This window comes from Schistocerca americana, chromosome 7 (assembly GCF_021461395.2).
Source record: "Schistocerca americana isolate TAMUIC-IGC-003095 chromosome 7, iqSchAmer2.1, whole genome shotgun sequence".
Lineage (NCBI taxonomy): Eukaryota > Metazoa > Arthropoda > Insecta > Orthoptera > Acrididae > Schistocerca > Schistocerca americana.
In genome coordinates, this window is record NC_060125.1 from 259,552,055 (window position 1) to 259,580,032 (window position 27,978).

The 27,978-nt window shown below is 41.9% G+C and overlaps 1 protein-coding gene across 2 annotated transcripts in view; it reads right to left on the reverse strand.

Annotated features, from left to right (window-relative positions):
* Positions 1-27,978, reverse strand: part of LOC124621983 (lysoplasmalogenase-like protein TMEM86A) — a 474,563-nt gene that overhangs the window by 426,868 nt on the left and 19,717 nt on the right. The window lies entirely within an intron of this gene.

The window sequence follows — 27,978 nt, forward strand, 5'->3', positions numbered from 1 at the left end:
TATTTTAACCAGAAATGGATTAGAATTAAAGGATGTAGAAAAAAAGAGCTGGGAGGACGCATAGTCAAAGGCGTGCTGAATGAGAAAACATTTTTAAACCTCTACGCTCCCTCCAGATCAAATAACAGAGCTGAAGGGAAAAGCTTTTCAGTGATGGAGCTCTACATTTTCGGAGACTGGCAAAAGGCGACATCGTCATCGCAGAAGATTTTAACTGCATTTTAATGGCGATAGGTTCAGAAGGCACAACACCCTTCTGTGGTACCCTGCAAGATATGATTGGAGGTCTGAATATGAAAGATGAAGTTGAGCGGCTTGCCATTACACGCACTCACTACACGTATGCCTCGGCAGTAGCACCATCAGGGCTTGACCGGCACATCATCACAACGAGTGTAACTGTGCAAGATTACGACGTAATCCCTGTCTGCTTTTCCGCCCATCACGCTGTAATTGTCAAAGCAAAAGGACTACCTCGTCCTAAAATAATTGGCAGAGGATACTGGAAATCAAACTGTAACCTGCTCCATACAACACACGCGTAAATATGGAGTTTAGTGCTCGCTACCAATCGTGGGTTAACCGGAAACGTTTCTTCCGTAACGCGATTCGGTGGTGGGAGAACATAGTAAAACCCTGCATTCGGAAATTATTTATAAATGTCACCTACAGGATTAATGAAACATGAGAAATAACTTCGAGTACTACTACCGTGCCACTCGTGAACTCCGAGAAAAGTAGACAACGGGGAAGACCGAGCAAATAACTTATAAAAAAGTAAAAAATTAAAATTTTAGAAGTGCGGGAAAGTGAACTAGAAGGAAAAATCACCACCTGAAAGGGTTATGGTCACATATTAGATGAGAAGTGGAATATTTATCACCTCAAAAGGGAAAGAAAAAGGTGCAAACAGAGATATATTAACAAGGCACTATCTACGGATGGGAACGAATATATTAGTCGGGAAGGAAGCAAAGAACATTTCCAACCATCTGATACTCTAGAAACAGCACAGTTACTACAAAACTGTACGTCATATCCAACAAACCGAAGTATCACTATGTTGTCAGAACCAGTATCTGAGGAAGAATTTGGAGACATTGTCCAAAGCTTGCAAAGACGTAAGAGTCCAGGAGGAGACGGTATTCCCTATGAACTTCATAGAATCTAGTCAGTTATTAAAAAAGAATTCATGAAAGTATTGAGACAGAAATAGGAATGCAGGCACCTATATTTCGAAAAACAACCCGGAATTATCGTACTCGTTCCTAAGAAACCGATCTCTCGAAGAATAACGGATTTAAGGGCGGTAACGTTGTTGTACGAAGACTCGAAAATATTTTCTCGTGCCATAGCGGCAAGATTAAAGCAAATGCTTCCAGATATCACTGGACGGCACAGACGTGCAGCATACCTAACAAATGTATCATAGATGGAATCTGCTCCTCAAGAGATATGACCTTCTACTCATGGAAGCATCAGGAACAAACACTACGGTTATTGATAACCGATAAAGTCAGTCATCAGTATCTAAGGGGTGTGCTAAAGCATTTCAGATTTCCACACGCAACAATAGATTTACTGCTACGAAACGAGTGCCAATTCCAAGATGCAAATCAACGGATATTTCCCAGGGGAATTCCCAGTCCACCGTTCTGTCTGACATGGTTGTCCCTTATCAGTGATACTGTTTGTCATCTCTTTAGAACCATTAATCAGTACAGTCAACACGTCAGTACAAGAATTACGTGTTGGTGCACAACGATTCGCTGTAAACGCCTAAGATGATGTTACCATTACAATTACAGAACCCCAAGACACCGCAAAGTGTCAGAAATAGTAGATGATTATAAAGAAGCAGCACGGGCAACGATAAACAGTATACAACACAGCTACTGTGGCTAAATGTAAGTGCTCAACCCGTGCCAAACCCCTTCTCCGAAGGTGTTGAAACGGAAATGCTGGGACTGAAATTAAGGAACAAGCTTAAAGAGTCAGTTGACGCCAATTGCAAAGAAGTGCTGGAAAAAGTAAGACGTGCCCTGATAGCGAACAGTACAAGGAAATTAAACGTTATTCATAGGGTTGAATGTGTAAACATACTGCACCTATCCAAAATGTGGTACATTGGACAAATGATAACCATCGACAAAAAATGTATTGCACAAATTAAAAAATACGCTGGTTGGTTTGTTTGGAAAGGCATGCTGGTTCAGGTAGCCTGTTCTTAACAGGCTGTGAGGCAAAATGCTAAACCATTATAGCGAAAAATTAGCTACGTACCCTCAAATTACCAGCTACTCAGTCGGACTTACTAAAGGCATGATGGGGTATCGTGACAGAAAATATAGATGACAGAAGGATGCTAGCAAACATAATTCGTGTCTTGCGAACTGCAACATATGTTTTAGAAAAGACTACAAATGTGAGATTGTGCCCAACAAAGAAAATAATTGAAACTGTTGGAAAAAAAAAAACTTCATTTCCCCCCCAGAAAACCAGATGAAACACAAAGACAAACTGGAAGACGGTCTGGTTAAATTTTGCAGACTAGTCCGTAAGTTCAAGGTTGTGCTCAGCAGTTTACATGACTGAATGATTTGATACCGACAGCTGCGCGGCGCCATCACACATTCGTACTGCCAGTACTGCGGAATGGTTGACACTGCCATATACCGAACAGTAGGTTGCTCCAGAATTGCATGTTTATGGAAACGGATAAAGTTTAAATCAGCAAGTTTGCTGTCAACCACTTTTAACGAAAAAACACCAAGAAAATAATGTGCTTATAAGTACGAAGCAGCGTTTCCAGTATCCAAGACTAGAACACTCACATGATTCATCCATTTTATAAACTACATATTCAAAGAGGAAGGAGAGAGTATATACGACATGAAACAACACTTGAAAGAAAACAATAAATCTGAACAATAAACAGAAAAAAGAAAATCTCTTATCATTTATACACCTAATTTAAATGTTGTATTTGAAGTCAATGTTTTGCGGTAACTGTTGGTGAACAAATTTATTTATTTTTTAAAAAGCGAAATGGATAATGTCGTCGTTTACCGAGTCTAAGGATATAACTTCGCATCCTGCGCTATGTTAATATTTTTTCCATCTTGGCGTTCATAACACATTCTTGGACTTTATGAATGTAATCTGTGTTCTGCAATATTTGATGTTATTTATATTTCCAATTGATTAAAGAACGAAGAATGAAATAAATATCTGGCAGGAATCTAAGAGGACAGTTTACGTTCATTGTTTGAAAGTCACCAGCAGTTCCTGCGGCAGTCGATTTTGTGTGTGACGTCAAAATGGCGTCATGCTTGCAGGGAGTTGTGTGAAATGAGTGTTACCCATTTTTCAACAGTTGTGCACATTTACAGACTTTGTTCATGTAGTTGCTTGGGCTTGAATTTATTGTTAATCATGGTTACATCAGCCGTTTATCCTTGCGCATTTTCGGGAGATCTATTTTAAGCACGTTTAGTTGTCGCTGCAACTGGTCCAGGTCTTACCGCCTATGTGCGTCCAGGTTCGCTAATGGGAATATAATATTCACCCTCCATATAGACCGCTACACTACGTTCAGCTTTAAGCACCTCTAATACACGACAGACTGTTCATTCTCTAACACTGCAGTCCACAATTTACGGAAGAGCATGTTATCATAGGCTTTCTTAAGAACAGTGAAAAATCATAATTCCTAGCCAATGTTTTTTTTTTCCACTAGCTGTTTTAAGCTAAACATATTGCCTGTGCATGATATTCCGGAACGGAACACACGCTGTTCTCCTTCATACATAATCGAATTCATTTGGGATCTTTCAGACCTGATGTTTCTGCTTTTCGCTATGAACTCTCCTCATCCTGGAGATTCCCATGTCTTCCCGACATACGTTCCAAACGATGTCGAAAATTTCCCCTCTTCTCTATTTCTAGTTTCAGCTATCTGTGATGGTGATGTAAACAGGCAAGGTCACCTTAAAATGAACCATTTCAGTGTTCGCCTAAATCTATATGTTCAAACGAGAAGCCGCAATCCATCTGTTAAGACTGCAAGGCCAAGACAATAAAACAAGGCACCATCTCGCCAAATTTAGTCAATGCGATAGCGTCCAATGATGCTCGACAAATTTGTTGGTTGACGCCAGAGGAAATTCGCAGTGAACTGCAAGAACTAATGCCCCAGTGCAAGTATACAAACACGCTTAATTACCACAATGGCGAAGTTGGAGACACTCAGGCGTACACTGCCTGTCTGCCTATGTAAATGACCGAGTGAGATTGCATTTTATGCATTTTTAATTTTGATTGTTTTAACCACTTGTCTCAGACTATTTTGGCAAGAACATTAATAGCTTCCGTTGTTGATGAAGTATAGAAAACACTCCACGCGCACCAACCGTGATTAACAAAGGAAGCCGGCCGCGGTGGTCTAGCGGTTTTAGGCGCTCAGTCCGGAACCGCGGGACTGCTACGATCGCAGGTTCGAATCCTGCCTCGGCCATGGATGTGTGTGATGTCCTTAGGTTAGTTAGGTTTAAGTAGTTCTAAGTTCTACGGGACTGATGACCACAGATGTTAAGTCCCATAGTGCTCAGAGCCATTTGAACCATTTTTTAACAAAGGAAGTGGCTAAAATTATTCTCTCACAGGAGAGTGGCACTTGAAGAAGAAACGCGGGTGTTATTTCTTCGGTGCAGAACAGTGGAGCTGTTAGTTGTTGTCCAATGAAACTCTGGCCGCGCACTATAGCGAAAAATAGAAAATGGCCGCTTCGTTCTTCACAAATACTAAGCATTTACACACTTAACATACAGCGACGTTTGAATGGTTCGCGAGGCGTTTCTTGACTCAAGATATTCTCGCTTGGACTGACACGTCCGAAGTCCAGGGTCCTTTCTTTCTACGCCACAACAACACACGTGCTGTATCATCATCGAGAACTTTAGGCTTTTCGCAAGAAGCGTAGATGTCGTTACTGTTTAAGGTGATCTGGCAAACCGTAAATGAATCTAATTCTTAGTCTTTTTTATTTAATGTGATCGTATTAAGTTCTTGTAGCCTTTTTTTACCACAGAATAAGGTTTCACAAATATAAAAAAGTGGTTCAAATGGCTCTGAGCACTATGGGACTCAACTGCCGAGGTCATCAGTCCCCTAGAACTTAGAACTACTTAAACCTAACTAACCTAAGGACATCACACACATCCATGCCCGAGGCAGGATTCGAACCTGCGATCTTAGCGGTCGCGCGGTTCCAGACTATAACGCCTAGAAGAACAGCTCGGCCACTGCGGCCGGCCACACATATAAAATTTATATAATAACAACAACAACAACAACAATAATAATAATAATAATAATAATAATTAAAATGGTCTGAGTGTACCAAATGACAATGCGAATAACAGTACCGACAAAGAACAAATAATGTTTAATCTTAACGATGCTGCTGCTGCTTCTGCAGCTGCTGCTGCAGATGCTGATGGCTCAAGAGCGTTCAGAAATGAAAATTTATTATTTTCTTCTCAAAAATGTGCATCCCCGAATGACATCCTAAATAATCAACCCGTGTTAGCCAGCAAAATATTTCCAAGAATTTCCATAACTACATAACGCAAATCTGTTGTTCTGTCTTTGCTGTTCGTAACGGTCATTCGAACTGTGAGTAAAATATGTAATATTAATTCTCTGATATCAAATTTACCATATTATTTTTTTTAAATAACCATACAGAGTACTCTTACTCAGAGCATTCATGCTAAACAAGTTCGGTTCTTCTTAATCATACAGAAGCTTAAATTAGAGACAGTACTTTCACAACCTTTAAGAAAATACAACTTTGCTCGAAGATATAATTTTCTACCATTTTCGAAGTAAACTGTCAGTCGGTAACACGGTGCATTCTGAGATGTTTTTGTGCAAAATAGAAATGGAAAAGTGTTTGTGCCACTTCTATAAATGCGAAAATCGAAATAACAGCAAGCAGAGTAGAAAGTAAGTACACCTAACCAGCAATATAGCGTAAATATACAACTCGCGAAACGTACTAGCTAAACAGAATTGTTATTTTGCACAGTTCAGCTACAGTATCCAGTTTGCTGTCCCTATTTTAACGATGCATTACGCCAAATGAAACGCATATTAGCTTACATAAAAATACATAAAATGGCTGGTTGGTGTAATACAATATAATCCCAAGCCACGGAGCTAAACAACCAGTAAAATGGGTAAACTATTAATGAAAATTTAGTTGGAAAGCAGTAATGTTGTAAAGAGTGTGTACACGAACAAAGGAAGACTTATTGTAGAATTAGTAGATGTGTCAATAACTGTCCTGCACCTGGAGCTGATTGATTGACTGATTGAAGGGAGGTTATGGGACCAAGTGGCGAATTCATCAGTCCCACGATTCGATAGTTTTTTGCATAAAATAGAGTGTCCGCTAAAAGCGGGCGAATCAAGTAAGAGAGAGTTAAAACACACGCAGCACAAGGCATGAAAGGGTAGGCCAAATGTAAAAACTGGAAAAAAGAGGGATAAAGGAGTGGGGCAGAGGTCATGGGTACCAGACCCATAAAAAACGAAGAGAGGCCACAACCACAATCACCCCGCGCCTCCTCCAGGAGTAAAGCAAAACCCTATAACTGAAAATTAAAACTACTTTCATGTAAGAAACTGAGGACCAGGTCAAGCCTCCGTGAATCGTCTGCTAAAATTTAAGACAAGGAATCTAGAAGGCTATACTTAGTACGAAGGGCCAAAAGAAAGGGACGTTCGACCAATGTATGCGATACCGTCAGTCTGGCTCGACCTGGAGCTATTATTCAGTTCTCTGATATGAGGGGGTCTCATTATTTCAGTGTAGGGTTCCTGCTACTGGAAAAGACTTAGAAAATAGTGATGGAACAGAAAGGGCTTTACTCCGATGGGAAAGAGTGTTTCTGCTGTATTGTTCAGACAAGAGCGCTGAATCTAAGGGGAGAGAGAACGCCGGCTGTATATGTTGATAAGAGCTCTAACATGGAAATCTGTGCATTTGGCTGCTTGTGGAATGAATAGCTGTGTGTATGATATGAATAAAAAGCCGAACGTCGTAGCAGTTACAAGCGCCTGAGGTTTCTGGAGAGATCTTGCAGGATACGTTGCAGTGATGAAAAACTGGAAGCACAAACGCATGAAAGACTTCCACTTTTAGGCAAAAAAGGAACAGCTTTTTTTATTTTTGTAGGATATGGTCGGATGCTGATGCTTTCTTCTACATTCCAGCTCTGTTCGAACCAGTTCAGGTTTTCATTTATTATTATTCCTATACTGTTTGCTCGGGGGAGAAATTGATGTTTGTCCTATACAGGGTGTTACAAAAAGGTACGGCCAAACTTTCAGGAAACATTCCTCACACACAAAGAAAGAAAATATGTTATGTGGACATGTGTCCGGAAACGCTTACTTTCCATGTTAGAGCTCATTTTATTACTTCTCTTCAAATCACATTAATCATGGAATGGAAACACACAGCAACAGAACGTACCAGCGTGACTTCAAACACTTTGTTACAGGAAACGTTCAAAATGTCCTCCGTTAGCGAGGATACATGCATCCACCCTCCGTCGCATGGAATCCCTGATGCGCTGATGCAGCTCTGGAGAATGGCGTATTGTATCACAGCCGTCCACAATACGAGCACGAAGAGTCTCTACATTGGTACCGGGGTTGCGTAGACAAGAGCTTTCAAATGCCCCCATAAATGAAAGTGAAGAGGGTTGAGGTCCGCCTCTACCAATCCATCCGTCACCGAATCTGTTGTTGAGAAGCGTACGAACACTTGGACTGAAATGTGCAGGAGCTCCACCGTGCATGAACCACATGTTGTGTCGTACTTGTAAAGGCACATGTTCTAGCAGCACAGGTAGAGTATCACGTATGATATCATGGCGGTGAATCGAGGAAATTCAGTACATACTGACGAAACTAAAATGAGCTCTAACATGGAAATTAAGCGTTTCCGGACACATGTCCACATAACATATTTTCTTTATTTGTGTGTGAGGAATGTTTCCTGAAAGTTTGGCCGTACCTTTTCGTAACACACTGTAGATGGTTCACGATTGTGAGGTTATCCGATATTTCTGATTGATGATAAAAGCCAAAGAAAAGGTTCGAGGACAGTTGTTCTGTACGAACGAAAACACTAATACCTACTTCGACCTCTGCATCCAAGTTCCGAAGATTTACGCTGATTGAAAGTACGTTCTATTGTAGCACACGATGTTTCTTTCGATTTCGTTCACGCTTGGAACGCTGGCAGAATTATTACTGCTTATGTGGCCCTCTGTGAGCTGTTATTAGTGTAGTTTAATTTCGTGGTCTCCAGGGAGTAACGCACGTGTGCATTGTGCAGGAGACTGGTAGTCGCCTGCAGACCGAAAAACATTTTTAATATTTTTCAGGTGGGTCTTCGCAGGCGTTAAGCTGCTTCCTTCTTGGGAGATAGATAGTGATTAGGACCAGCCAGATTATGACAACAACACAACACATTTCTAAATTTTCCTCAGAACTAGCTCGTCAGACGGACAATCTTAGATTGCAATAGAAAATAGTGCTTACCCTGACAGTTTGACGTTTTCTTGCTGGGACTAAGGTCTTTTTTTTTTTTTTAATAGGACCTCAACAGGGTCACTAAACTTCACTTTTGTGGGTACGCTGCAGCAGTAAGCACGTAGCGAACGCGTAGTCAGTGTGTCATCCTCATGATGGGTGCCATGTTGGCGGAACTCTAGCTGTCACGCCTTGCGCACTTATAAGAATAATGAGAGAATGAAAAACATGTAAAATACACATTTCTGCTTAGCAGAACGACACCATGCACTTTAGTTTCCTCCGCTATTGTGGGCAACGAGGTACCTGGCGTTTCCTGATCAATCATACATTTCATCTGTGTTTCTTCTGTACCTGCACTACTTTCGTAAAATAATTAACAATGGCCTTCAATCTTTATTTCATTTCAACGCACGATGCATTTCGAGCCGTTACGTTACATGAAAAACATAAAAATGGTTCAAATGGCTCTGAGCACTATGGGACTTAACATCTATGGTCATCAGTCCCCTAGAACTTAGAACTACTTAAACCTAACTAACCTAAGGACAGCACACAACACCCAGCCATCACGAGGCAGAGAAAATCCCTGACCCCGCCGGGAATCGAACCCGGGAACCCGGGCGTGGGAAGCGAGAACGCTACCGCACGACCACGAGATGCGGGCAAAAAAAAACATAAACATCCCAATAACAAAACACAGCTAAATATACAAACCTAAAGAGCGCAATGCTGGTGCTCGCATAACTGTTTCGGAGAACCCCATGAATCGTACATTGTTGAAAATGGTGCTCCACAGCAGGCCACCCGTGTGTGTTCACATGCTGACCCAATGACATCGCCAATTACGACTGCAGTGGGCACGGGACCACCGCGATTCGACAGTTTATCAATGGAAACGTGTCGGCTCTTCGGGTGATTGGCAGTTTTGTTACACTAGATCGATGGTTGTCTCCACAAACGCCATCATCGAAGTGAACGGCGGCTCGGAACGTGCAGCGCGTGACGGTCGTAGGCTGGTGAGAGCAGTATTGTGCATTGAGACACATTATCATGCGCTTGATTGGGACTGTAGTAATAACCGAAGACACGCTGACAGCTGCGAACCACCTGCATCCCTTCATGCTTGACGTCTTCCACAAAGGCAATGTCATCTTTCCGCGTCTCGGAGCCAGAGCCGTGCTACAGTGGTTTGAGGAGCGTTATAGTGAACCCACGAGTCTCGAACACCAAATTCGCCTGGTTTAAACCCTATGGAACCCAATTGGGTCGCTCTCTGGCGCCATCATTGCGTATGCAAATAAACGGCCCGTTATTTACGCGAATTACATAACCTGTGCGTGGACATCTAATGCCACAAACATACCAACCAAGATGTCGTTCCAAATACGTACAAACAAGCTATTAAGGAGGTGATCATAATGTTTTGGTCCATCAGTGTAAAGTACAAAAAAATAGTTGTCCTGCATTTTACATAAACAATCGAGGAAGAACTTCCAACACACAATACAAAGAACACAATGATGCTTTTAGACCTAACAACTATTATATTGTGACAGTTCCGCAAGAGCCAACCACACTTACTTTAATAGACACAGCCTAAATGGCATCCATAACAGCCTAACTGTATGAAACTTCCTGACAGATTAAAACTGTGTACCGGACCGAGACTCGAACTCGGGACCTTTGTCTTTCGCGGGCAAGTGCTCTACCAACTGAGCTACCCAAGCACGACTCACGACCCGCCCTCACAGCTTCAATTCTGCCAGTACGTCGTCTCCTACCATCCAAACTTCACAGAAGCTCTTCTGCGAACCTTGCAGAACTAGCACTCCTGGAAGAAAGGATATTGCGGAGACATGGCTTAGCCACAGCCTGGGGGACGCTTCCAGAGTGAGATTTTCACTCTGCAGCGGAGTGTGCGCTGATATAACACTTCCTGAGACGAGGTACTGGCAGAATCGAAGCTGTGAGGACGGGTCGTGAGTCGTGCTTGGGTAGCTCAGTAGGTAGAGCACTTGCCCGCGTAAGGTCAAGGTCCCGAGTTCGAGTCTTGGTCCGGCACACAGTTTTAATCTGTCAGGAAGTTTCATATCAGCGCACACTCCGCTGCAGAGCGAAAATTTCATACCAGCCTAACTGTACTCCACACAGAAAACCATGGTAAAAACAACTTTATCTACTAGAAGAATTAGAAATAATGTCACACAAAGAAAAATCTTTTGAAAACATACTGAATGCCCAAAGAGCGTTTAACAACTACAGTTACATTTAATACTGCAACAATATGACAACATACTGCCAAATTTGACATATTTGTTTTATAAATGATATCTGTGAATAATTAATAACGCAACAACTTTGTATCTTCATTTAAATAACATCTGTGTATTTGTAGAAATATGGCATCTTTACATTTGAAGTTCCTTGACTTGTGTTTACAAATGTGCTGTAGAATGGAACGTGTGTGAATGTAATTACAAAGCTGTCTACTGATACTGTACTTCAAAACCATGTATCCACTACTGGAGACATTAAGTTATTTTTCGATTTGTCTTAGTTTTGCAAACCTATATTCACAATGTGCCACTCTGTAATACATCAATGTAACCTAAATTTGGAAAAAAAAAATTGATGAAGACCTAAAGTGAGACCCCAGGGCTCGAAATGCATCGTGCATTGGAATAAAATCACGTTTGTGACTTAAGGCCGTTGTTTATTTTACGCATATTTTATTTCCCTAACTATTGCATGGTGTTTTCATACCCAACAACCAGCCCACTTCCTTATCTTCTACAGGGTAAGCATATTGCACAATATGTTGAGCAAACATCAATATTTCTGAAGCTTTGCAGTCTTTTCCAATACATTGTGCAAGCCGTCTCGAACGATCTCAAACTGTCAATATTCTCAGTCGCGATCGTCATCATCATCTTGAACAGTTTTCAGCCCCAGGCTGGATATATCGCGAACACAGGCCTCGATGAAATTTTGCTTTTTGAGTAATTAATAAAATATGCCCAAACGTTTAATTAACGCTAAAAGACAAAGAATAAATTTTATCTGCGTACATCAATCTGTAAAGTAAGGAGAGAAGGTCATAACTGAATACAAAAAATTAAATTTTTATTATGTTCATATAAAGAATGTTCCAGAGAAATGTTTATATATCGAAACTATATAGAAGAATCTCTGTAAAGCAATTTTTGACTGTATAAAACCAGGAGCTGTGATCCTTCTCTCTTTGTCTCGTCCGTTCTTGGTTTCCGTCTCATAAAATGTGCGTGTAGCTCATGTATCTGTAAGTTTCGGTTCAATAATTACGTTAATTTAATGATTACAGCCTTGTTTGAATCAATAAACCAACTTTCTTCTTCCACTAATGCCACATCTCAATTTATTATATGCTGCATTTTAGAACTTTTTCAAGCTGCAGCAAAGTAGAGTTGCCGACGAATTGTTTGGAGGCCACAGGCGAGCGCTTCTAGTGTTCAATCGGCATTTACTTTATCAAACTTTCATTTCAGCGTCCCTGAGATCTCTTTGCCGATCTTTTATATCAGTATCCGGGCAACGTAATTACGCAAACTGCGTAATTTTGAGATCGGTCACTGCCTCTGAACAATGCCGTCGTCAACGTTCTCGTCCGTCTGATGGTAATCTGGTGCTGGATGGCAGAACGCAAATTCAATATTAAGCTAGTAAAAATTTTCTACGTACCATTTTACCATTTCAGAAGCTTTTTCACCAGCAGACGTGATTAAAAAATTATATAATATATTTTTTAAAATACCAGTTATATTATTTCGACATGTAGTTCTTTTTTCCCAACATCCTTCCGTTTTCTCTTTGGTCCAGTTCTCACCTCTGTTCCACAATCTCCTTCACACCTTTCAGCTATCTGTCCCTTGGTCTTCCTTTTTGTCGTTTCCTTCTTCGTGAATCTTCTCGGGAATCCCCTTTTTCCATTCCCTTTAATGTCCGCAGCTCGTGGTCGTGCGGTAGCGTTCTCGCTTCCCGCGCCCGGGTTCGATTCCCGGCGGGGTCAGGGATTTTCTCTGCCTCGTGATGACTGGGTGTTGTGTGCTGTCCTTAGGTTAGTTAGGTTTAAGTAGTTCTAAGTTCTAGGGGGCTGATGACCATAAATGTTAAGTCCCATAGTGCTCAGAGCCATTCTCTTTAAGTGCTCATATCATCTCAGCCTTATGATCCTGTCCTGGACTGCAAGAGTCCCTCTTTCAGCATTTCTGTTATCCTTTCTTTCCTCATCCTATCTCCTTGTGACTCCTATACTACTTCTGAGGAACTTCATTCCACATGCCTTTAGTTTGTTTACGTCTCTTTTTCTTCATTACCTACGTTTCAGATGGGCTGTAGTAACTTTTACATATTACTTTTTTTGTGGTCCGTCTTTGTTACAAACCAGGCTCCAGGCTCCTAATATTTCGCAGGAATACTTGTGTATTTCTGCGAAGTTCACTGATCTCTTTCTCATTTCTCCCATTTTCCTCCACCACACTTCGCCAGTATCTTCTTCATTTGTTCACTACCAATCCTTATTCCGCTAGTTGTTCTTCCTTTCTCAATGTAACCAGGATCTCACATTTGTTGACATTAAACTTTGTTTCATACTGTCTCATAGTTCTTCCCAAGCATCCAGCTGTTCCTCAATCCCCCCCCCCCCCCCTCCTGTTTCCCCAGATCAAGTCATCTGCGAACACCATAGCTTTCGTCTTATCTACTCCAGTTTTTTTGCCGTCTTAGTTATTGTATCATCCAGGAACACAATGAAGAGGAGAAATGACAAAGGGCTGCCCTGTTTCACATCATTTGTTTTCTGGAACCAATTCGTCGTTTCAATGCAGCGAGCGAGTATAGCGTCATAATTATTGAGCGTGTGGGGAACTCTTTATACATTTCTGCTCCTATTTCTTATATACCATTTACGATTGACACACACGTAAATCGTTCGGTCGGGCGTCGTAAACCGTAAACCGCTGACACATGGGAACTGTCTCGGAGCTATTTCTCTCGAGCTTATCTCTAACGAGCTTTGATAGCGAAAGTACGCTGGGAGCACTGCACATTTCCGCGTCCTTGTTTCCACTATCAGAACCCTCCTCCCTCTCTCCGCGTCAGCGCGTTTCTGCTGTCACGTGACCCCAAGCGCAGTTTACGTTTCAAGTTACTAACGTCTAGATTCAAGGAGCGGCTGCAGCGGACAAATTCTTCGGGTACAATGGAATGTCACACTCGCCGGGTAACGAACACTTGGAGGGATATATCGAAAACAGAGATGGGGAAATTCGAGCGTAAGTCTCGGCACGCTCCAGAACTTCTGAACGCATTCCTCGTAAATCACGCCTCATCAGACTCTTCCGCACGTAAACACTCATATGACGTCGTGATACTGCACTGGTGAGGTTGTTAGGATCGTAACTGCGAAAATACATCGGTTTGCGTGGAAGAGTTCTAGATGTAGATCACACCCATGAACATAATATTTGCTGTCGTCAATTCTACTGCTCTGGGCTTTGCGATCATCCGCACGTTCCGTCACCAAGTCAAGAAAAATGACTTCTTGGTAGTTCCAGGCAGAAGATTACGAAGACGGTCACGTCGACAGAGTATATAGCTTCGAACACTAACAAGGAGACCACATGTCGATCGGATTCTTGCATTTTTTACATTTATGGTGCGTGCAGTTCAGAACTGCAACATCACTACCCAAAGTAGTTCGATGAAAAACGACTTTTAAGTTTTCTGAACGTCTTTAATATTTTAAAGCAAGGGCAGTTCTTTTCGACGTGACAAGCAACGTGACTATGTGGTAGAATGCTCGTCTGCCGTGGAGAGACCCTTGGTTAAGTCCCCAATCGATGCAAGTTTCTAATAAAGGATACACGTTCTACGAGCTTTTCCGTGAAACGCAAAATATGTAAAGTTGGAAATAATCAGTAACGGTCCAGAGTGGCATTGGCTGGTTCGAGTCTCATTTCAGTTTTTTTAACTCTGGATTCCAAAAGTTAAAAAGTGCTTCATCTGTTTCGTACATTATTAATTATGTATTAGTTGGATCACTAATTACATTAATTAAATTATTCAAAAACAAAAATAGTTCTTATTGCCTATGTAGTGTACTAAACATACATTTACCTTTACATATTCCCCTTCACAGCTTTATATCGCTTCACACGTTTCTGGAATTATTTTGGTTAATGTGCAATGTGATATTCGAGTGCTGGGTTCTAAGCTACAGTAGCTCTGTCTTGTATCAAGAAATTCCAGTGTCACAGTTTGCCTTTCTTCTGCAGGTATAACATTTCTTACGAGAGTATTCTGTTTTGTAGAAGGAGAAGCCACTTTACTGAGCAAATACTGAAATACACTTTCATCCATTCTAGTAATTTATATGTAAGACTTGACGTCTTCCACCTGCAGCTCTCTTAACAAATTGTGCTGAATGCTTTTATTATCTCGACGTAATACCTACGGCTTCATCCAAGTATGTTTCCTTTTTTCCGCCGTTTTTCTTCCGAATACACACACAATGCATTTGTGATACCAACAACTGCGCTATCTTGAAATTTAACGATAAATATGACGACCGTGTAAAACCCAATTTTAGCGCCACGTCAAAGATCTTTGTCGAAGAAACTGGACGAATATTTGATCATATTTCTTTGTCACAGAAATATGACAGTGTAATACCGGCCATACTGACCGCCGTGCGGTGGCGCTGAACGTCTGAAGGCGTCCATTTAAAGCAATGCTTTGCCAGCGGAAGCGCCACTGAGAAGCGCTTCTCAGTCACTCCGTGTGAAGGTCACCCAAAGTTGCATCGGGTTTGCCAAGTACCTGTACATCCAGAAATGAAATTAAAGCACCTGTATTTCCATACTGAACTTTATATTAGAATTAATATTATTCAGGAAATTCAGAAATACTGAGAATTCTTTTTTCCATGAGACAATATAAAGAACGTATCGTGCGCATACTGCAACCCACCTGAAGGTTTAGTCTTCGCTATCTGAAGGGCGCCTCCTCGAAATTTTCCCACAAAAACGTTCGCTACTACAGTGCTGGGTGAGTTCACCTTAGCCGCGCCATCAGTTTCGTAACAGCATTTGTTGTTCCATTGCAAATAAGTAGATGTGAGGCGATGTTTAAGGAGATCTACCGTATCCTTTGCGAAAGTACTTTCCAACTGTGGCATCACGTCATCAAGAGGAAACTAAGTTTACAGCTATACAACATAAAACTGACCATACTATTACTTGGGTTCAAACGGAAGTATTTTAATTTTTCGATAAAATGAATCTTTAATACATGTGAGAGTTTTTCCTATTAATGACTCTAGGACAGTACCTCAGTGTTTGGCAAGACTATAGGTTTGGACAATCAATGGCACTTACAAGTGGTCTAAATGGAATGCCATATTTGTGAATTTTTGGTAAACCTTACAATCTTGGAGGCAATTCTTCAGATTTGAAGAGACCCTTCCTGTCAATGGAAGTAGTCGAAGTGCTGGTGTATTAGCTTATACTTTATCTTGAGAACTAAAGTCGCAGGAACTCGCTGAAGTCCTCTGTTTCTTCCTGGTTCTAATAAGTCTCAAATTTTACTGTCGTAGTCTTCTTTCTTCATTACCATTGTAACATTGCCTTTATCGGCTGGAAGAATTAGTGTGTCTTCATCAGAATCTAAATCTCTGTGAGCTTTTAACTCGCCTTTCGTTACGTTACGTTACTGCTAGGTGCTTTGTTCCTAAGCAATATCCTGTCTCATTCTATGCCTCCTATCTGCAGCCATTCTATGCCTCCTATCTGCAGCTGATTTAGATAAATTGATTCCAACTTCGATATTAGCAAGTACTGAAATAAGACCAGTTGTAGGCCTTAGCGCTGAATAAAACAAACAGCTGCAACTCTTCTCCAGTACAAGCTCCATGACGTACGTCAGGAGCGATTCCACGATCTGAGCCAGTGATCTGATGACCTCACGAACCGACCATCGCGTGGATACATGAACAGTTCGGCTTGCTGATCTTGTTTGAAACTTTGTCTGCTTTCCGGTTCATTAAAGCTTCTGACAATGTCTCAATCATTGGAAGACGAAACGTTAGGCAGAGAACTATGCCTTGGGTCACGACCTTAAGTCCAGAAAACCAATATCGGCAATAACACATCTTACGTTTATTCACAACAAAGAACGAAAGACTGACTTTATTTTAACAAGGTTATTGTAAAAAAAAAAAAAAAAAAAAGTTGCTGCAAAACTGCATACTTAAAATCTTTTACTTGTAGGATTCTTGGCGAATAATTTGTAGATTTACAATAACTAAAACATACCAGTAGAATCCACAACTTGGCCTCGTTTAGACACTATTTATGCCAATAACAGGCAGTTTTCTGGAACCTTGAGTAATTTAATATTCATCCAAAAAATATTTCTTTCAGAATGACTTCATTAGATAATGGAACGCTTCTATCACTGGAAGTTTACAACGGAAAACCATTTTCCATAAATTAATACCTCTTTGTAAATGAACATTTGGACGTTTGAAAGGTTTATACGAAAGTAAACAAAAACACGGAACTCTCGAGTGCCAACCTGTTACTATTTTTTCGAATATTACCTTTTTTAAAAAATACGTTTAATATGAGACTCAAGTTTATCAAAATGATAGAATCCTTAGAATCGAGCAATATCCTCAACGAATACAGAAAAACAGCTAAGAAGTGAATCGGATTTATCTGTTAGATGATGGGTACATCCGGTACATCTACAGTAAGAAAGAATCTTGGTAGTCGTCTCATTCTTTCATATATTGTCCTTCAGGGAATATTTTGAACACTACGTCAGAAATAATACTCCCGAGATTTTGTTAATTTCGCATATTAAATTTTGGAAGATTAGCAGTAGACAGTCGGTTGTTGAATAATGATACGCAAAAATGGTATAACATGATAAAACGCAGATTATTTCTACACTATCGCTGAGGGTGTTAAACTGCACTGTGAGTTAACCATTGGACTGATGATGAAAAAGGTTCTGTATGTAAAAGGAATATTAAGAATAGCACAGGAATAGAGTTTCAGTGATCTATTTATAACCGTATGTTATATTTTTAAAACCTTACTATTTTATCCATCACCAGCAACTGTAATTATATATACCGAATAATCAGCAACCATCTGCAAAAAAGGAATTTTATTTCCTTAGCCGGTTTCTTCAGATGATTTTACCCACCTTATTATTTGCGAGTGTCAAGAATAAGATGGTTCAAATGGCTCTGAGCACTATGGGACTTAACATCTGTGGTCATCAGTCCCCTAGAACTTAGAACTAATTAAACCTAACTAACCTAAGGACATCACACACATCCATTCCCGAAGCAGGATTCGAACCTGCGGCCGTAGCAGTCGCGCGGTTCCGGACTGAGCGCCTAGAACCGCTAGACCACCGCGGCCGGCTCAAGAATAAGATGCATGCAGCACATTTCTATGGTCATGTGGTTCATATTGCCTGTACAAAAATGGTATGAAAAAGCCGAACAGCAAGTGCAGACACCATGCTACAACGGCTCTGACACGATGTCTGTACTTACTGTTTGGCTTCTTCATACCATTCCTGTACAGGCCCTCTGAACCACATCGCCACAGCAATAAGCTGCATGCATCCTGACACAAGCAAATATTGCGATGGTTATAAGTTTCTCAACAAGGCCACTAAGCGCCTGAAACCGGTTAACGAAATAGAATTGCTTTTATGCAACTGGATTGCTGTTTATTGCAATATATTTTTTAAAGCCTCTGAGTTGCAGTGTTGGGAAGAAGTGCTTTCAAAATTTTAAGGGAACTCATTTCACTCACCTACTTAAAATTAATCTCTTCTAAACTGTACGCTGTTGTAGGATATTCTAGGAAACTTGATAAAATGATTGTGTGTAATATACCTAGAAGTGGCATTCTAAGAAACTTTATAGGGATGGATTATTGAACCAGAGGACTGTCTTGTACGTGAATAAGGCGGGCGAATTTAGGTTTTACTTGATTATTGGAAGATCTTACACTCAATCAGTACATTAAACTAATCTGCTGCAAGGGGCGGAACTAATCATGTTACTTCCTTGTATCTTGAGATCAACCGAAATTTAAACCTTGTTATTTAAGTTACGGTCTACTAACAACTAAGGTTATATACAGGAAAGTGATTAGCATCCGTTAGTTTTTCATAGGAAGTGACGCGTCCTCTTGGCAGACGCTCGACCAAGGAGGTACTCAACTGGGAGCGCTAGCACCGCAGTGGTGGGCAATGTCTTACATAATTTTGGGGCTCTTTTCTTCTCCCGCTTGTTGTAATGTAAGCCTTTGTCCGAAGCTTGGTTCCACACTTTTTTCGAGGGTCCTGCCTGCGCTGATTCCTTCGTGAATGGACCGTAAATTCTACTACTCAGTACTTTTCGAGAACATTGTACTCTGTACCAGCATCGGGTTTAAATCTGCACAATCTCCTCCTCCTTGTCGCATCTGACTCACGACTCTATAAACAGAGCGCCACATATTCAAAAACTTGTTACACCGTCTGACACGTGAAATCATAAAATTGTTACACCGTCTCACACGTGAAATCTTAAACCAGCTGGGGGAAATGATTGGTATAACGTCAGCAACACAGTTTAAGATGTGTATTTTGATCTTCATACAAGAGAGCAGTCTATTTGTATCGGCGTGGGAAGTAGCTGTGGCTGTGTCAGAAACTCAACAACGCAGGAGTACCTGTGCACGCTAGCATCACTTTCATTCGAGTTCTCTCGTGTGACCTTTCGCGAACTTTTGGCCTGGTACGCTCTTGTTCTTAATGTTAAGAGTCATTCTCTATAGCGAGCCCGTTATGAATATTTGTAGACAAGTTACGTTGTTCTTCGGCGGTTATTTACTGGCATACAATATAGAACTGCTTGAAACACATAAATAAAGGCAAGTTGTATCGCCGGCTTCTGATGTTAAGTAACTGACGAACCCTCAGAATTCAAGAGACGCATATTATGAATCACACTGCTGTGAAACTATCTAAACGTAGTCGACGTATTTGAGATGATGAATGAGATGTTAAGAAACGAATACATAATTCATCTCAAAGCTCGTGGAACTTCATATACCAGTGGCCATAATTATCTACATCTACTGTGTGCTGCTGGCATTTAGCAGATCAAACGGTCGGGCATTGATAGCAATAGGGCAGTTGGCGTTCGCAGTATCACTAGGTGCGCAAACTACGTCGAGTTGCAAGAAATTACAAAGTTACCATGATGTAACCGTTGAAGTGAAAAGTAAATAATTCTACAAGCACACTGCACAGCACAAAGGACAGCTTTTTCAGATCACCATAATTGTCTCCCATTGCGCAGTATTAAATTTGGCTCATATGTAATGGTGCAAACGTGTGGCGCCCTGGCACGCCACACTCCACTGGACCGGTGACGTTACAAACAGCAAGCAAACAGCTCAGAAGTTCATGTGAGGTGTAAGGTGGGTTAAAGATGTCACATCGGCACCAAATTTCACCTCAATTCTGCCCAACACCACCGTGGATGCGTCACACGATGGGAAGGTCGTCACACCACCTCATACCCGCATTTAAGCCCTTCTTTTGATCTCTCTACGATAGTGGTCAGAACTGCGACGCACACCATTGAAACCACGCGGTTTTCTTGCGGGCGGCGAGGAAAACAGACACACCGTCGCTCAGCAAGAACACGAAAAGGCCCCGGCGTGTGGCATCAATGGCGTCAGTGAAAGCACCCCTTCTCATGTGTCTTTGATCCCTCACATTTCGCGCCGGCCGAAGTGGCCGTGCGGTTAAAGGCGCTGCAGTCTGGAACCGCAAGACCGCTACGGTCGCAGGTTCGAATCCTGCCTCGGGCATGGATGTTTGTGATGTCCTTAGGTTAGTTAGGTTTAACTAGTTCTAAGTTCTAGGGGACTAATGACCTCAGCAGTTGAGTCCCATAGTGCTCAGAGCCATTTGAACCAGCCACACATTTCGCGGTCGAAAGCGACAGTTCGTAGTACACTGAGCAACAGGACGACGGACGACGTTCTTGCCAATTTTCGACAGTGCTGACACCTCCCGGACGCTTCAACACTTCTCTAAGACATCGTGTCCCAGCAACTCCATTAAACGTAATCGCACCCCTTTGGAGTGCAGTGTGACGACAATTTGTTGTCTAGTATACAGGGTGGTCCACTACCGACTGTTAAAAATCATTCAACGAAATTAGAAAGTGACCCGAAGCAGCAAAGGCTTCTTAAACTTTTTCAGTTCCCCCGTTTCGCACTCTGCTCTGGCGTGATCACAGCGAGGTACCAACCACATTGACGTATTTGTGAGTTCATTGGCAAGGGGTCCGTCTAAGACCCCCATCCCATCCAATACAGCTACACCCTCGGTGGCTCCCACCCATATTTATTATTTTGAAGACGTGCCTTTACACAGAAAATGTGCGGAATAGCCCCAGCCACCTACAGGTAGTCAACCACTTGATAACCCTCCGGTGCCAGCTGCTTGGCTGCAGGCACTGGGATTACATTAAATGTTTTCTGTGCAAAAACCCATCAATAAAATTCTCAATAAGGGGGGTGGGGTGGGGGGGGGGGGGGGGAGGTGGATGGCGTTGCTGAACTGGGTCGGGTGGGGCACCTTAGAAGGACCCTTTGCCATTGCACTCACGCATGTGTCAATGCTGCACCCCTCTGCTCATGCCATAGCAGAGTGCGAAACAGGAGGGCTGAGAAAGAACAAGCAGCCTTTCTGCTTCCGATCATGTTCAGATTTCGGCGAGTGATTGTGAACGGTCCCTCGTCGCACTGCAAGCCAAAGGGGGTGCGATTATGTTGGAAATTTGTGGTAAGGTCTTATGGGACCAAACTGCTGAGGTCATCAGCCTCTAAGCTTACACACTACTAAATCTAACAAACTAACTAACGCTAAGGAAGACACAGGCACCCATGTCCGAGGGAGGACTAACCTTCGACGGGGAGAGCCACGCGGACCGTGACAAGACACCTGAGACCGCGCGCCTGCGATTATGTTCAGTCGTGCTTGTTAGCCCACGATGTCCTCCATAGAAGATGGTTCAAACTTCAGGAAGAGTCAAAAACGTTGTCCTATTGCTCATCGCACTGTAAATTGCCGTTTTCGGCAGCGAAATGGGTGTGAATCAACGCCCCACGAGAAGCGGTCGTTTCATTTCATTGACAGCCCCTAAGCCTTTTGCGTGTAGATTCTGAGCGAGACGTCTGACATGTTTTCCTCGACCACTCTTAAGAAAACTGCTGATTTCAGCGCTTAGGATCGCGGTTCTGACCATCATAGTGGCATCAAAAGAATGGGTGAGAGGGTATGTGACGACCTTATCGTGTGACGCGTCCACGGTTGCGTTGGGCGGAATTGTGGTGAAATTTGGAGCCAATGTGGCATCATTACCTCACCTTACACCTCGCATGTAATTCTCAGCTCTGGCCGATTTTTCGCATGCGTCGACACCACGCTGTTTGAAGATTCGGCGAGTCCGAGAATTACGCAGCAGATCGCCACGCTTTTGCACCATATAGAGGAAAGTTGTACGCACCTTCGAGCCAAATTTCAAACTTATGCGTCGCAATGGGAGACAGTTATGGAGTTTCGAGGAAGTCCTTTAAGTTGGGCAATGCATTGCCAACGAAGCTAAAGACTCGAGCGTCACCTTTTAAAAAATGCCCAAATGGTTACATCTCGCCGGCACGTCGTGTTACATTTGAGATGAGGTCTTTAACTCGCCTATCTCAACTGTGTTCCTTTACTCCTCCATTACACGTGCCTCGTTTAAACGCATAATCTCTCAAATACCGACCAACTAGTGTGTCGAGTAATTCAATTATTCTGGAAATGTTTATCATTTCTGACCATCGGAGAATTCCTGTGGAACGTCATCGGTCTGCTAATCATCATCTTGAGCTCCGTGCTGCCTCTCTCCTGAGCTGAAAGTCGGCAGCCACGCTCAGTTGTTGGGGGCAACAAAAATGTGTCGCAGCTTTTGTCCCCTTGCGAATGCGCAGATGACGGACAACGGTTTCGGAACATCCTCAGTGAGAATATAACCAAAACTTTTTCCAGGCTCACAGGGGAGAAGGCACTGCCCTTTTTTTGTTTTGCACTGAAATCGGCTGCAGTTACAGTCTGAATCCATGGTCACAGAGTGATAAAGGTAAGTATTACATCACAATGAAGTAAAAATTTTAGCGTGTCTGTATCATGTTGGCAGTTCTTTATAACAAGCAACTACTCTGAGTCATAAATCATCCCAGTGGACACATTTTGTGAAGGAAACCGCTGTAAACGTACACCGTAATTGCAGGAACAAGAAACAAGACCACATCATATCGATCACAAGCCCAGCACCCACCTTTTATTTAACTACTTATAACTATTTCAAGTGGATTCAGTAAAAGATAACTCGAACAATCTATCGCATGTCATACTTAACATTTCTCAGCTGTAGGCTTTTCGTATCTTGCAGAAGGCCACTATGAATTTCCAGAGTATTGCACACTTGCATACGGTGAACAACAGTTGAGAATAAGAATGTTTTATATTTTATGTAAACTGACACAACAAATACCTAAAAAAAAGAAAAGGAAAAACATTTGAAGCGCGAATACAGCTGACTGTCGGTCTCGGGTGAATTCGTGGCACATGGTAAATTTTTCTGTAGTACGACGTGCCCAGCTTCTTCGCAGCACACAAGGATCCTGTACCATGTGGAACCAGGTTAGCCGGAATAAACCGAGTTTCCACTCCGCCCGCTATAAAAGACAGAATCGGAATTCTGTCGTCTCCAGAAACAGCTGTTCAGAAAACTGCAAAAAGGAAAACTGGAGCCTTCGTAAATAAGTGAAATTCATTGTGTGCATTGTGGATGGAAAATACCAACTGTAATTTAAAATTGACGATTCAGTTGGGTATAGTGCAAAACCAGTCGCTTTTTTTAATTTTTGAGAAGATTTATTTTCTGTGCCATTATCTAGTTTTCGAGCTAATACATTAACTATTTTTGGAGCTAATCGTCGCATTGAAGTGTTTAGGAACATTATGTGAACCATGTACAGCTAGGCGCTATGGTCGTGGTGATTGCACGGTCTCGTGAGTTACGTTGGAAGACGAGTGAGGCTGTCCGCAGATAAAGCTTTTGCATTTGCAACGCTAGAAATTTGTAGCAGAAAGTAGGAAGAGTTGCGGAGGATCGACGCTTGAAACAGCGGTTCGCAGTGGAGATTTATGTAAGGTACTGATCATAAATAGGCGAGAAGACATTATTTGATAAAATGATTTACGAATAATCACAAGAAAGAGTCATCCAATAAGTCCCTGGAAGTATGCGTACGGGGTGATTTAAAGTGGAACTACCATATAAAACCGCACGAGAGGCATATACGAGACACATCAGTGGAGGAATGCTCAGCACATGTAGTCCATTGACGAAAGAGGTACGATCTCACAACCGTCCTCCGACTGGTACTTGAATATTGGGACGTTTCAAGTGAGGCTTGATAGACGATAGAGAGAAGGTCCAAAGAAGAGCAGTGTGTTTCGTCACGGGTTAGTCTAGTAAACACGAAAGCGTCACGGAAATGCTCGTAGAATTCCCAGTGGCAGAAGCTACAAGAGAGGCATTGTTCATTAAAAGTGCAATATACTGTTGAAATTCTGGGCGCGTTCGTTCCAAGGAGATTCAACAAACATACTGTTTCCCCCTAGTTAGATTTCATGAAACGACCGTGAAGGTGAAAACTATACAGATTTGAGCCCGTACGGAAACTACCACCAACTTACCTTACCCTCGCATCATTTGCCACTGCAACAGGAAAGAGAAAACGTGACACTTACCACCAAGTAATCTTCGCCACAAACCCAGGAATACAGGCGTAGATGTAAATGTTGCCTATTACACTGCATCGGTCTCTAATGCAGATTTCAGTGAGACGTACCAGCGGTTTCGAGATTCAGCAAAACAGCGCATATTTTTCCAATATCAAAAACAAGCACGACAGATCTATCCCCAAGGTGACATGAAATATGGTCAGCGAACTTCGGACTGTGGAAGAATACTCTTGAAAGGAGACGGTAAACATGCACCAATACGTTTTGTTTTTACATAACGTTTCAACAGAGGCATTCCTTCTTCCTCCTAGCTGCAGAAGTTGCTGAGAATTAAATGCGATATTTGAACAATGACAGTATTTTACAGCAGCAATTTCCTAATTTGTTCTTGCTTTCTGTAGTACAAACTTATTAACTCATTGCATTTTACAGCGAAGTTTATCTGAAAAAATGTAAACTTACTGTTTTCGAGGCACCCACAAGTTGGGACCGAGAGCGCTGACTCGGTGCTTACGCCGTAATTCGGTCACTGCGTTTCATTTTCACACAATACAGGCTTTTAGGAAACTTGTTTACATCCTTGATGACAGTTTCTCACTGAATCAGGCCATGGTCTTAGTCATACTTGTGTGTCTGGAGCTTCGTACGCTACTGCGGGAGACGTCTTTAGAAGTAATGGAAAATTGAATATCAATATTTGCATTAGCTACCTTGTCAATTCAGACACCCCTGGCTGTAGTATAATTGTAAGGTTTATAATTTAAATAGCATGCAGCCACAAGTATGGTAAAACAGTTTAAATCAGACTTTTGCTTGTTTCCGGTTTATTACAAATTCATCTTCAGATGGTTACTACGAATTTCCTTGCTTTCCTGCTGGGGCCTCCTTTTGTACTCGTTATTTGTTTGGTGCAAATGGCTCTGAGCACTATGGGACTTAACTACTGAGGTCATCAGTCCCCTAGAACTTAGAACTACTTAATCCTAATTAAGGACACCACACACATCCATGCCCGAGGCAGGATTCGAACCTGCGACCGTAGCGGTCACGCGGTTCCAAACTGACGCGCTTAGAACCGCACGGCCACACCGGCCGGCTATTTGTTTGGTCTGCTACGATAAAACTCCCATTCATAATTCAGTGAACTTCGATTTTTTTTCTTTTTGAAAACATGAAATGTGGCGAAAATTAACATAATGTGTGTGTCTGTGCGACAAATACAGGTTTTATGAGCTCATGTTAGAGACAATAATTCTCCCCCTCCGGCGTCCTACCGTAATGAACTGAGGGAACATCGACTTTGTGCTTATATAAATTTAGGAATCAAGGCGATCCCTAATGTCAAAATACAACACACGACTAAGCATCACAATTTACTGAAGTGCTCCTTCTCGGTAGATAGGGTGCAGCAGACTACAGCAAAACGTTGAATGAGATTCCACAGGTGGTGTGGAGTATCATCCTTGTAACGCAGTTACGAAGGGGAAGTTTAGAACTCGCTATTGGTCCACCATTAAAGGAATGCAACACTCAACTGTCACGTAATTCACTGCAACTGGTGGAAATAAGTATTTCTGGCATGGATCTCGTCCGAAAGATAATCTGATTTCAAGCTGAAACATTTATTTCTTCGTATTAGCCAAAAATCTTAAGCGAGAGTCTTTGTCATCATCTTTTTCATATACTAATTATCTATTAAGCAAATTCTTGGTACTAAATCAACCAATTCACGTCATCTACGTTTCTTAGTCTCCTAAACATCGGATGAAAAGAACCCAGATGCAGCAGACGAGACTGAACAAATATGATGCTACTGTTAATGAATATCACTGCATCACTTTCATCGCCCATCTTTAGTAAGGTATCGGATGCTCCGGCAGTTCTTGTTGACCATCACGAAAGCAGGCTGCAAAAATAACGAAAAGAACCAGTGTCTCGGCTCTGTAGCAAGCAGCAGAGTTCGTCAGACACGAATCAAGTACAGACATACCATACAGACTGATTCAGCTGCCCTAATGATGTAGTTTTATGCAGTCCGCAATAAAATAGCTAGCCTTCATAAACCACGCGCGAGATTTTCATAGTCTCTCGCTCGCTATGCGCAGACTCTTAGTCCTACAGAAAAAAATGACAAGGACCTTTTTGTAGAAAATTCGATGTCTTTAAATTTTGTACTGGGATACATTTTCGCTGGAGACCATGGTTTTCGAGATATTCAATAAACGAACGTCAGACACACTTCCACCCCACAGTCATCCCCCACCTGTCAAGATTTCTAGTATGTTTCTCGTGGCACTCCCTCCAACCACTACACCAAAATTTCCGACTACACGAACTATTCCCGATATTTTAACTTATATGGTATCGATTGATTGGTCTATAAGCCACCAGCACAGTCGGCTGCTTCGTTGACGTAACAGATGTGCCTATGGGGGTAATGAAATAAAAACAACTTTTCTAAATATTACTCTAAACCTAATTGCATTGATAATTCGATCATAACTTAATCCTTACAAGCACAGTAGTAGTTTCGTAGTCAGAAGGCACGACGAATGCAACAACGTAATTTTTTTTTTTTGCTGTTAAAATTCGAAAAACTGTTTATAAAATTTACGTTTGCGTAAATTTTACCTATCTGTACGTGCTCCGCTAACCTGGTGGCGTAATAAGGCCAGTCAATGAATCCAAGAAAGATCGAATCTGGCAAATAATTCGTGCTGTCCCAAATATTTGTACAGTGATAGAAAGGAATGCCATGAACAACATACTAGAATGCCTGACCCATGGGAGCTGAGTGTGGGAGTGGGAATGCGTTTCAGTCACTTCTGTATGTTTTCTTTGGGCAACTCGGTAACTACGGGCTCTAGCGAAAACTTATCCCAGTAAAAAAAATAGCTAAATTAAATTTCCTACAAAAAGGAAATTTAAAATAAACCGCATTTAAGTAGTGCTCCATGATGGTCATTTACAGATAAGGCAATACAATTTTCAAACTACTGACGGGATTTCAGCCAGGCAATGTTTACAGCAACCGCTGTGCCATTTTCAAGGCGCGCGCGCGCGCACACACACACACACACACACACACACACACACACACACACACACGCGCGCGCGCTCTGAATACTTGTGCCACCTAAGATGACCAGAGTCAGAGGTACTGATAGCGAAAGACTACGAACTAACAAGTGAGTTAACAGATGACTGTCCCTCCGTTGGCGCTCGATGTAAACATTACCTGGCTGAATTCCCGTAAATCGTTTGAAAATTGTATACGCCAGGAGAAACTCAGGTCTCGCAAGGTAATACATTAGTAAGAAGTATTTAGTTCGATAACGTAAGGAAGTATGCTACTCTCTTGAGATACATTACCAAACATTTATGGAATAAGAGCTACACACAAGCAAGCTTTTGAAGTTTAATACAAATTTAGCTTGGTATCTG